Source organism: Neopelma chrysocephalum, unplaced genomic scaffold, assembly GCF_003984885.1.
Source record: "Neopelma chrysocephalum unplaced genomic scaffold, ASM398488v2 Primary Assembly neopelma1_147, whole genome shotgun sequence".
NCBI lineage: Eukaryota > Metazoa > Chordata > Aves > Passeriformes > Pipridae > Neopelma > Neopelma chrysocephalum.
In genome coordinates, this window is record NW_020897809.1 from 7,355,686 (window position 1) to 7,368,277 (window position 12,592).

The following is a 12,592-nucleotide window of genomic DNA, read 5'->3' on the forward strand; positions in this document are numbered from 1 at the left end:
CTTCAGAGATAGCTTGGGATAATAATTTGAGACTCTGTGACCTTAATCTTCTGCCCTTCTACACATCTGGGATCACCTTTCTTCTCATGTAAGGGCCAGCCACTGTTGTCTGCCTTAATGGGCTGGAGTTGCTCTTTCTTTTCTGTATGGTGGGGCTGCAGGGGGAGGGGGATAGTATGAGGCAGCAGCATGTGTGACCAGGGAGCTTTATCAGACACACAGAAATAGGCAACAACAAAGGCCTGACCTCCCAGCAGCTGGTGCCATTGCCACCAGTCAGTCCTTACCATAAGGCACCTCTTTCCCCTTGCAAATGTGTTCGTCCTTCTAAAAGGGATTTGTTGGAAAATATGTTTGTCCTTCTAAAAAGGGTGCATTTGCAGCTGAGTCCACATAGGAATCCCATGAAATCCTCATGGTGTGCTTCCCCTTCTAGCCCTGCGGATCTGAGGAGCACGTTCACCTCGGACTGCTGGAGGACCAGCCTCGCATATCTGATGTGATCACAGATGGCCCTGGCCCTGCCCCCGGGGATGAAATACAGACAGCAGGCAGCAGGACTCAACAGGTCAGTGTCTGAGTTTCAACTGGGACGTTTTACTGTATTTTCTTTAAAGGGAATTTCCAACTATGGGTGAAGGTTGGTCAATTCTACGGTTTTTATTTCCCCTAGTGAACCCAGGGAGGCTGGGCCAAAGGGATGATTATTTTCATCATCTCCCCTAAGAGTCTTGGGCTAGGTTTCCTGGTGTCTCAATACTGTGAGATGCAGATAATGAAAAATTCACCAACAGTCTTGAGTACACCATCCACCTCCTGAAAAGCTACTGGAAGGGGATTCCCACTGCACAGGCTGAATACGCCTTCAGGCTCTGAACCTCACTCTGTCCCCAAGGACAGCAGCACCAGACATGCCTTTGAGGACACCCATAGAACCACTCTGGTCTCTTCTAATGCTGACAAAACCCATAAGTCTTTATTCCCCTCTGAGGTTACCGTAAGCTTCAGAAACAAAAATAAAGGGAGGTTTCATTTTGTAGTGCTATTACAAGGGTAACACCTGTAAGCAGTTACCAAATTTGTTCATGCTCACCAGTCTCTTCTCCCCACCTGGATTCAGCCAGTCCCTTTGGCCCTGGGGTTTCTCAGCCCATCTTTACAGGTGAGGCAGAGCCCAAATCTTTGCACACTCGCCAAGGGGTCAAAATTACTGCACCCCTTGCAACAGAGAGCAAGCTGCAACTGCAGAGCCCTTCCCAGGCAGCAGCTCTCCCCTAGACTATCTGTCTCACTTGCCTGTGGCAGGGGTCACAGTCCCTCCCTGCACATATCAAACAGGCAGAGGTTCTGATACTGAGGTTATCGTTCCAGCTGGTTACTGCACACACTGGTGTGCTCTTGCAAGGAGGTATATTACAGTCTCAGTTGTGGTCTCATTTTTATTGCCTCTCTCTAGACCATCCAACAGGGACTTTAAAGACCTGTGTAATTCCATGGTCATAGCTCAACTTGGCCTGCAAGATGTTGTGCATGTTTTTACTTCATTTCAGCCTCCTTTGCTGCAATGAATTTCTCCTCCTTGTTTACTCTGCCCTAAATGAGGGCAAAATGAACCCCCGCATGCGCACACACCCAGGCTTTCTTTATCATTCCCAGGGGCTCTTCCTTGAGCTGTCCTCTTTTTCTTAAAGTTAAGTGTTTGGGGGCTGAAGAGAAGCAGGAATGAGTGTTGTCAGTGGGAATCCAGCTCTCAGCCTGGCTCTCTAATTTGCCAGGTGGCCTTTGAGTAGATCTTGAGTGTTTTACAGAGCTGGGTGAAAAGCATTGCTGCTATTTCAAAACTGGGGCAACATAAGCTCAGAGCTGGTTCTGCCTGTGATTACAGAGCCTGGGGGATACAGGATGCAGTAAGAGAACTTTGTGCTTCTGCTTTCCAAAAACTTGCCGAGAGTAGTAGACAATTATGTCCTCCTTCTATAGAAATTTATTGCTTGAGGTAGAATTAGTCAGAACCATTATTGCTTTCAGTAAAACTCTGCAGGGCCGAGGGCAGCCAAAAAAAATATTAAAAATGAAGAAGAAGAAGAAGAAGAGGTGTATTTTAAGGCCACGAAACTTTGCCATGCTTACGAAGCAATTGACCGTGCTGAGAAAAGTCATCAGGAAACTCCCGAGCCTGCCAGCACATCAGCGACTCTTCCCTTCCCCTCGGGGAGTTTTAAAGCCGTGACGGGAGCTCGGCAGGGAAGTGCGCACTCCCGAGCGCTGGCAGGCAGCGCACACGGCACCGGGCGAGGAAACCCCCCCCAGCCCCGCACCCCCGGCCCCCGCCCCCGCGGCGGGGCTGGACGGGGCGAGCCCAGCGGGGCACTCGGGGGGCGAAGTTCCCCTTCCCGCGGCTGAGCCGCCCCGTGTCACTTCCTGCCGGCGGCGGGAGCGTACCGGGGCCCCGGGCGCGGAGCGGGGCGGGGCGGGAGCGGCGCCCGGGGCGGCGGGGCTCGGCGGGGCTCGGCGGGCCCTGGCCGCGGGCGCTGCGCCGCCCGGCCGCGGCCGAGGATGCGGCAGAGCCTGGTGCTGCGGCTGGTGCTGCGGCTGGCGCTGGCCGCCGGCTTCGGCTCGTTCCTGTTCGTCCTCTTCTACTTCCAGAGCAGCCTCAGCCCAGGTGGGTCCGGGGGCGCCGCGCTCTCGGCGGGACCCCCGGCGGGAGCGGTGGCGGGGGCAGGGGAGGGTGCGGGCGGGCGGAGCGGGGCCGGGGAGCCCCGCACGGCGGGCAGCGCCTTGCTCCTGGAACCCCTCGGGTGTCGGCGAGAGCCGGCCGGTCCGCCGGCGGGTTGAAGTTCGGGTGAACTCGCCGGGGGTTGCACATCCCTCGGCTGAGACCATTGAACTTCGCCGCTGCGCTCGCCCGCAGTGTGTGACCGGCGGTACCGTCCCGGCGATGCTGTTCCGCAGCGAAACTCGCGTGTCATTTCTAAAGCCGCCGTCTTTCGGGTGGGTGTCCCGTTCGGTGCCCCTGCGGGGCATGAAACTGCTCAGCTTCGTGCAGCCCTGCCGAGGCTGTACCGGGGTTGGGACGGGAAAGGGGAGCTCCTCTGTCCCGAAAGCGCCCACTTACACCCGCGGTCACTAAAATTCCTGGGGAATCGGTTTGAGTGGCTCGAGGTACTTCTCTCGCGTCCGCTCTTAAAAATTTCTTCCACACTGGGAAACAATTCAGAACTAAAATATAAACAGTTTTGTACTGGAGGGGTAATTTATTTCCCTGCCCGATTTCTGCTCTTTTGGGGAAATTAGCTCCTCTTTCCTAAGAGACGTTATTGGGTAATTCCTGCCGTTTTAACAATGTACTAATGTTTCCTGAGTACAGCAGCAATCCATCAATGGGGCCTTTAAAGTTACATCTTAAAATTCAGAAGACTGATTTGACTGAAACGTCAATGGAATTTTATCAGTGTGGACTAAATGAAATGCGATTTTCCTCTTATAGGGGCTGCTCCATCACTTTAATGTGTTTTTTTCCCTAAAAATAAAAAAAGGCATAACTTGTTGGCTGAGTAAGATTGAAAAGGAGTTGGGTTTCAGCAAGCATTTGTTATTTCTAGATGAGCATGTGAAGTTTGTTAAATGAATTCAGAAATCCCAGAAGACTACAATCAGTATTGTATTCCTTAGTAACTTTTTTTAAAAGAAATAATTTATGCATCTTAATTTTGTATTGGGACTGCTCAGTAAAAAGTGCAGCGCTGAATCAGCTTTAATCTTCAAGGCTCCTAATGGAGAGATGATTGTGTTTTACGCTGGATACTCTTTCTAGCATCTGACTGGAAAAAATGTGGCTCTTTTCAGGACTGTTTTTCAAAAAGAGACTTCTGCAGAAGGTCTAAGTCAGCAGAACTTTCTGTGCTAAGTTGATTTTAATCCTCTGCCTGGTCTCAACACTGTTTCACAGAGTTCCGGTGAGGCAAGTTGAACGTGAGTCAGCAGTGCCCTGGCAGCCAGGAGGGCCAAATGTGTCCTGGGGGGCATCAGGAAAAGCATCATCAGCCGAGTGAGGGAGGGGATTGTCCTGCTCTGCTCTGACCTGGGGCAGCCTCACCTTGAACATTGTGGCAGTTTTGTGCACCACAATGTAAGGAAGATATTAAGCTATTAGAGAGTGTCCAAAGGAGGGCAACGAACATGGTGAAGAGCCTTGAGGGGAAGCCCTGTGAGGAGACTGAGGGGAGACCTCACTGCAGTTACAACCACCTGGTGAGGGGAGGAAGAGGGGCAGACACTGATCTCTTCTCTGTGGTGACCAGTGACAGGACCCAAGGGAATGGCCTGAAGTTGTGTCAAGGGAGGTTTAGGTTGGATATTAGAAAAAGGTTCTTCCCCCAGAGGGTGGTTGGGCACTGAACAGGCTCCCCAGGGCAGTGGTCACAGCACCAAGGCTGACAGAGTTCAAGTAGTGTTTGGATGATGCTCTCAGGCACATAGTGTGATTCTTGGGGATGGTCCTGTGCAGGGTGAAGGGTTGGACTTGGTGATCCTTGTGGGTCCCTTCCAAATCAGCATATTCTGTGAAAGGAAAGTCTGTGAAAGGTCAGAGAAAACCAGGTGACAGTAATGGTGATGGCATCTCACAAGGGGTTTGAGGGATTTTGGGTCTCGAGCGCTCCCTTGAGAAGTGCTGGACAGCTGAGACTTTAGGAATTGCAACTGCATGCATATCTGTTCCTTCATATGGGGCAAGTGTGACTTTTGAACCTTTTGTAGATGGTGGTAGATCTGGGGTAGGGATCCCCAGCTACTGGAACCAAGTAATGTTAGTCACTCAGTGGGAGCCCATTTGTGAGGGTGGTGAACACTATCTGCAGATTTGCCCCTTAAAGTTCACAAAAGGGGTGAGTTAAAGTGATATTCATCTTCTCTAAAATCTGCTTATTTTCTAGCCACATAGTTTTCTCCCCAGGTCCAGCCTTCATTTTTGTGCCATTTCTTTCCCTTATTATTTCTCAGTTTACAGTTTTTCCTTTCCTCTTCAGTTCAGGGAAAAACTCACACTAGCAGAGGAAAGGTCATTACCATGTAGAGGAAAGAAGCAAGCTAAAGATTGCTTCATTTTTTTTATCCCAAAGGAAAGCAAACCAAGGCCAATTATTTGAATTTTAGAAGTTACAAGTTACAATAATAGGTAAACAATTTGCAAACGAAAGTGTCATCTTTAAAGTGATGGTTGCCTTGAGGTTATTTGGAGTTCTAGTTGTCTGGTGTCATTTGGTTTCTATAATAATGAAGAAATATGCTATAAAAAAGCAACAATGCCATGAGTTTCCCCCAGGAGCAGTCAGATCCTTTCTCCATCATTAGCAGGATTGAGCAGGTTGCTTTCCTGGGCCACCCACAGCCCATTACATGTAATATGCTGAATTAATCCTTGCTAACAGCATGTAGAGACCGAACCATCCTATGACCAGGACAAGGAATACAACATGGGAAGAAAGATAATGTAACCAGAAACCTTTAAGTTTGGTAGTGCTAACGGCTCACTCAGCGTGGGGAGCAGGAATTTACTCTTCCATTTGCATTGCCCACTTATAACTCCATCCGGGCAGTTGTGCACCGGAGTGGTTTGCACTGACCTCCATGGCTGTGCTGAACTAAGACTTTCTTGTTCTGCCTCAGGAACACCCACACGCCAGGCTGTGCTGAAATAACTCTGCTCCTAAATGCTGCTGAGTTGGTTATTTTGGTGCTGGGCTGAATTTGTTTGTACTGGAGTCAGTGGCAGAATTCCCCGTTGTACCTCCTGGAGGCAGAAATGGGCTCGGTTTGTTTGCCAACCTCGCTGGCACTGAGGAGAGGTGGGACAAGTCTTGGTGCTCCACAGGGAGAGCAGCCACGTGTGGGCTTGTGTGCTTGAGTGTGCCCTGGCTTTGTGGCGCTGGTTGTTTTTTGCTGACTTTCCTTGCCAGTGGCTGTACCAGTGAGCTGGCACAGGGGCTGTAGTCCCAGGTCTCTCCTGGCCCTGGGGTGCAGCTGCGCCTGTGGACTGTCCCTTGCTCAGTTCAAGTTGGTGATGACCTGTCTGTCCTGTTGACCTTTGGCTGTGTCACTGCAGGCTCACAGACACATGGCCAAGGGCAGGATGTCTGCATTGCAGGAAGGTGTTGAAGAGCACACAGGCCACAGGAGTTTCCAAACACTGCCACAGTGTGTAGTTCCAGGGTTTGGCTGGAGCAGTCACCTTGCAGCATCTCGAGCCTTCTGTATCTGGGCTGGTGGTATGGGCAGGTATGCTCAGCTCCTGGGCAAACCTCATGACCTCTCAGCTTGGTTCAGGAAATGATGAGGGCCATCAGGAGGCCTTGGCTGTTTAGGTGTCACCCCACAGCAATTCAGGAGATCCTGCCTTGCGTTGGCATGATTGTCATCTGTCTTCTGAGTTGATCTGCTGTTCCCTTCAGTAATAGTGCACCATTAGCTCTGCTGACTTCTGCACACTGTACATTATCTGCACAGAGCTGAGAATAAGCAATGGGGCTCCTAGAACGCTGCTCCATTTCACTCCAAAGGCAGCACATCTAGGCTGGCACAGCAGGAGATACTGGAGGCTGCCAATCCCTGTCTACATCAGAGTTTTGATTGCTGCTGTTCTCAGGGGCACCACACAGATTTTAGAGACAGTGGGGGAGCTGGGATGACTCTGCTAGTGCAGATGTGGGGTAGAGGGAAGGGGGAACAGCTGAAGGAGGTAGAGGGAGGTAAGTGGCAGGTGCTAAAGCCCTGCATTTGTCTGCATCTGAGGTTTCTGCAGACCAGGGCTGTGGGGCCACCCCAATGGTAGGTCTTTGGGGAAACTACGAGTAGGGAAATTGTACTGACTTCCAGAGAGCTGGAAGGTTTTCTCCAATAAGAAAGAAAGAAAAGCCCTCAATCTGAAAGGGCTATGTCTTATTTCTGCTCTGGTTCTGCCCGTCTGCAGCATCCAGCTGTTGTTTCTTAGGTCTTTTTAGCAGCACTTGTTTAATGTTGGTTTCTGCAGTCCCCATGTTGTTTCACAACCTGCTGTCAGCATGAGCTGTTGAACTTCATGGAGTTTTGCAGGTGAGACATACTCAGCCTTTGGTGTAACCCTTTCACAACAAGAGATACCAGACTGTAGTAGTGCCAAGGTTGTGATACTGGTCCAGAAAGGTATCAGAGTGAGACAGCAGTAAGATACCTCTCTTCATCCTTATCTGCCCAGTTGACCTCCTCTGGGCACTGATAGAGCAAAGCCTTCTCCAGCCTCACCTGGAGTGGGGCTGCCACTTCACCAGCCCGAGAGAGAAGGATTGAGGTGTTACAGGAGGAGGAGCAGCAATGCCAGAAGCCACTCCAACACACGTAGCAGGTAAACTCAGCAGACCTCAGGAAACTGTCTCATCATTGTGACGTTCTTAGCCCTCTGATGTGCCAAAGTGAGTAATGGAAGACACTTGCTGCCACCACTCTGCCAGTTTTCCGGTGGTTTCAGTTGCCCAGTCTAACATTTCTCAGCACCAGCAGGTCCTGGTGAAACTCTCACTTCTCATTGTTCCAAATCTTGTCTTTCAAGTTTTCTGAGCTGTGCATCCAAATCTGTGGTTGCTCTTGTGAAATCTCAGTCAGCTCCATCCTTGTGCCTAAAGATTTGTCCCTTCAGGGGGATACAAATTATTGTAGAGATTATAGACTGATAGAGATTATAGAGTTGATAAGTGATTTGACTGAGGTCCTGCAGAGCCTTCTCCCTGAACCTACAAATGCACCTAGACCTGGCCTGAATGGAGATAAATACACACTTAAATATTAGCAGGCCCTTGCAAAAAACAGGGACGGTTTTTTTCAGAACAGGAAAGAACCTATTTTAGTCCTCAGTTCCTCCCCATTGTTTAAAGGTGTTTTCAGGCTGAAATTCAGGCTCTGCCTTGGGACGTGAGCGAGGTTTGGCCAGCAAACGCTCTCTGAGACTGGGTCATGCTTCCAGCTGGCTGACACATGTCCTCAGCCTTCCAGATAAGGAGGGCTATGCTGCCTTCACTCTGGCTAAGGCTGCAAGCACAGGCAGGGATGACAAATCTAAGACACCCTCAGATGGTGTGGATTTTTCTTTTATTTTATTTGGTTTTGTCGTGGGGTAGTTTTGCCCAGCTCAGATTCCCAGTCACAGTGCTGTGATGCCCAGGATGCAGCTGCTGCCCTTTGAGAAGCCAGTGCTCACAGTACAGCGATGTTTGTCAGCCAAGACGTCAGGCAACACAGGCTAGAAGCCCTCAGATGTGCTATGTTTGAAGAAGACATGAAATACTGTAGCTGTGACCCATCATGGTAGAAAAATCTGCCCTGTCCGACGCTGAGAACAGGGCAGTAATGAAGCCCATCTGCTCCCGAGGGCCAGGCTTTTCATGAGGAATGCTTTCTCTAGTCTTTCTTGGCTTTCTACAGTTTCCTGAGAATCTCTGATACGTGAGAGAGATTTTGGAGGGGGAAGGAGTGGGCTTAGCACGCCTGGAGTTAACTCTGTCCCTGCAGGAGAGATTCGTGTCTCAGTGGCTCTGCCAGTTGGATCCAGCCTCTGCTGGTCCTGCAGCCCTCTGGCATCCCAGCCTGGCTGTTTCTCTCTGGCAGCACGTTGCACCTGTGTTTTGTCCCCACTCACAAAACTCCAACACTACTATTTATACTGCAATGAGAACTCCACAGAAATATCAACAGTAGGACTTTTGCCTGTGTTGGTGCAGGTGATGATCAGTCAGGCCTGAGGCTGGGAGTGCTCATGCAGTGGCCAGGGCACTCCTGGGGCTGCTGAGGTTTGTTACATGCCGGGTTTTCTTTCTTGGTCCTTGCTTCCTGCAAGCATCTTAATGGAGAGCATGACAAACCCTCCATCTTAATTCCAGCGCAAACACAGCTGTCTTTCCTAGGACTCCATATCAGAAGCCAAGAAACTACAAAGGGCATTAGGTACTTAATTCCCAGAACTCCCCCTTGGAGCTGAGTACCCAAAGAAGATCTTAACTCCCCAAATACCTCTGTGGGGCCAAGAGGGGATGTTTCACATTGAGGCTTTGAGGCACAGCTGGGCAAAAGCCCAAAACTTTCCCTGTTAAAAAGCAGTTAGGGACTATTTGCAGTCTGAGAAGGGGGAAACATCTCACCAAGCAGCTCCAGTGGCCTGAAAGGCCTGGGTTTAACATTGCCATGCCTTGGTCCTGCCTGCGTGGCACAGCTTGCACTGATGCTGAAAACAGGGGCAAATGGAGCTACCCTAAGAGCTGGGGGTACTTTTTTCCCCCAGTAAAATTATTCTTGGATGGAAGGGAGTGACTGGTGTCAGTGGAGAGTTGAACCCCATACTCACAGCCTATGCTGTCCAGTTCAGACCAGTCTACTCTCTCCCATACATTTACCTGTACCTGCAGAGCTTGCGGTGTTGTAAACTGGGACACCCTGCCTCTGTTTCCTGTCTGGATCTGCAAATATGGGACAGATCTATATTCAACCACAAGCCCTCTGCAGTTTCCCCACTGATTCACATGGATCTTTTAATTTTTCCTTTCTTCAGGTACAACTGCCCCCTTGGCAGCAAAATCCTTCCAGTAGGGCTGGATGGTGGGAGGTATTGCGAAATGCATCTTACACATACTGCTGCTCTATGAGGTTGTCCCCCATCCCTGATACTCATTTCCAGATGCTGGGATCCTTGATTCATATCTGACTGTTTTGCTTTCTTCTGGCTATCTCAGTTTTTCTCTGTTGCGGGTCTGCACTCCACGTCATTCCAGTAAATTACCCAGTAAAGTCACTTGTAGAGCTCTGATACATAGGGTTCAACCCCCACGTCTCTTCTGCAGTCTAGACTTGCTCTGTTCTCCATTTCCCAATTGCCTGTGGCTTCCACTGGGAAGCCAAAATTTCAGTCTAAGTTAAAGCCCTACATGGGCAAAGAGTTGCTCTGTATCCCCAGGAGCTGCGTAGCCACTGCTTGGATAAACTCTTCCACCATGTCCTTCACAGGAGATCACCCATTGTAGGAGGTAGCACTAGGACATGTGGTTTGATTTTGTTTCTCTTATGTTTTAATGGGCTGGGGAGCAGAGATGATGCTTCGTTTATTGTGTTGGAAGGAGAGCATGATGCTCTGAGGGAGCATGCAGTGTGCATGAGAGCAGGGAAGGGAAGGGGAGCCAAAGGACACAGTTTGAGAAATGGCTCTGTATGACTTGGATCCTGTGCAGAAACAATACCCAACACTGCCACTGCAAGGCTCATGCTGTCAGGAGATGTGATGTGCTGGCTGGTCTGCAAGAGGGGGCTGCAGCAGCACCAGCCAGGCAATGAGACATTTACAGACTTTGTAGGAGGCAGCACAGTTGGTTCCAGCAGTGCCAGTTCTCCTCTGCAAGGAGCTGAGCAAGCCAAGGAGACCCAGTAGCCAGAGGAACCTGCAGTGGCTAACATCCTCAGCTGTCACCCCACCATTTAATAGCCCTCAAATCTCTGCTCCCCTCTCACTGGGCTGAATCTGTCAGAGTACAGTAGTGCCCTGAGTGTGCCTTCAGTCCGAGCTCCGCAGGCTGGACAGTGATTGCAAAAAGCAAACACACACCCTGCCCCATGCACACACACTCCCCTGCAGTTGGCAAATTGGTCTCAGCATCAGCCCCAGGCATTGCTGTGACTTGACCTGGGCAGCTGCCTCAAGTATGGACTTCCAGTATGAAAAGGTGGTGAAGAGCGAGAGCTGGTGCTGTCCTGCCGACCTGCCAGCCTGGCAGGACCTGTGGATGTGGGAACATCTTTATGCTGTCTGTTGGTGGACAGGGAGAGGGGAAGTGGGAGGGAAGCTGAGTTCTCCACTGGCATTTCTTTTGAATGCTATTGAGCAGGTTTCATTTTTTCCCAGACCCTTTGCAGCAGCCCTTACTGGGATGCCTGGGGTCAATTTGCTTTCTGAAGGTCCCTGCCTTGTAACCTTTTCCTGCTCCCACATTTTGAAGGCTCAGAGGCAAAGATCTGCCTGAATTTTGTTTCTAGATCTGGTGATCCTTTCCTCAGAGATCCTTGCACAAATCTATTCCCTTCAGCTTGCTGGGATGACACTGAACACGTTTAGCTTCAGGGCACAGAGTTGCCCAGCCTTGAACCAGCCAGTGGTGAATTCCTGCAGCGTGTTGGAGAAACAGGCAGGCTGCCCTGCCTCCTCCTGTTTTCCCCATAGTGCCCCTGAGCTCTTAATATCTGGATGAGCTTTGATTAGATAAACAGTTGTAAATTTATGGGCAGGTAGACTGATGGGAATTTGGCTGGGAAGAGCTGGGAGTTGGTCTTTCCTGGGAGAAGAAAGCAGGGTTTCTCCTTGCTGGTTAGGGCTGCAGCAGCTCTGTCACCCTCGGGTTCGGCAGCTACATCTGCAGCTGAGATGTCTTATCACTGTCTACCGATGCAGGAAGGCCTGACCACATAACCCACATCCTTTGGCAGCTCCGTGTCAAGATGGAAATCACCATTCTGCACTGAAAATGCTTGAGACTCTGGTTTTGAGGGTGCGATTTTTCTATCCCAGTTGCACGTGCTGTCCCTTGCTTTCTCAGGTCCTTCCCTGCACAGCAGTGAGAGCTTCCTCACCTACAGCTTGGCTCTCCAAGCACCAGCCATTCCCAGCCTTGTAGACAGCCCAGCCTGGCTCCTTCCAGCCCTGTTTGCCTCCCTGTCTGTTAGCATGTCTGGTTCTCACTCCACCTTATCAATGATCCCTGATACACTGCGGCAGTGCATGACAAAGGCATTCAGTGTTCCCTGCTCTGCCTGACGGTGTGTCACGTTGTGAAGCTGTTTCCGCAGCTGGGAGATGCTGCAAACCACAGTGCCCCAGATCTGTGCCTGGTGTCGTGCTCGGATGAGTCTGTTACGTGGCTGTGTACACAAACTGTGCTGAGCACAGGTGCTGAGATCTGCTGTGATGAAGAAATACCTGATTCTGGTGAGATCCAGCTTTTTCATGATTGGACCTAATTTTCATAGACTCCCTCAGAGCATTATCCAGTGGGACTTGAAGCTACTTTCTCCCCAGAAGAGCCTCTGAGGGTGTCGCCGTCTCTGCAGTGGCTCAAGTGACAGATCAGCAAGCCTCTAGCCTGGGCATGGCAGATGGGCATGACTCATGGTACTTGTGTGTGGAGATGTGCCATTGAATGTTTTGGATATTCACATCAGTGCACAGGGCATGTCATGGCCCATGGGTCCCTTCCCATCAGCTTTGTCACCTGTCGTATGGAGGGACATCAAGGCCATGAGTCCTGGCCTCCTGTCACAACAGTGCTCACAGCTTTTCCTTCTCCATGTAAATGCCACTTGATTTATAGCCCTCCATCTCCTGGCTGCTTTCCCAGCTCTTCCAGGGAGGGAGCAGCAGCAGCAGGTTTGAGGCGTCCCTTGAAGTGCTCTCTCTCCCTGTGAATTTGCAGCCTCACTGCTGATGTGGAACCTGATCCAAGCCTGCTCTCTGGCCAGATGTTGCTTCACTGACCTTGCAGGAAGGTGGGTAATATTGACATGATGTTCAAAGGTGATGTTTGTTTGGAGC

At 50.5% G+C, this 12,592-nt stretch overlaps 1 protein-coding gene across 2 annotated transcripts in view; it reads left to right on the forward strand.

Annotated features, from left to right (window-relative positions):
* Positions 1-2,564: 2,564 nt before the first annotated feature.
* Positions 2,565-12,592, forward strand: part of CHST13 (carbohydrate sulfotransferase 13) — a 30,573-nt gene continuing 20,545 nt past the window's right edge. The window contains exon 1 of one of the 2 annotated variants that reach the window (XM_027700359.1): positions 2,565-2,662. The gene's annotated coding sequence lies outside the window, so the exon portion shown is untranslated. Of the gene's footprint in view, positions 2,663-12,526; positions 12,547-12,592 lie in introns of those variants that run through there. The other variant, XM_027700360.1, reaches the window with a different exon arrangement.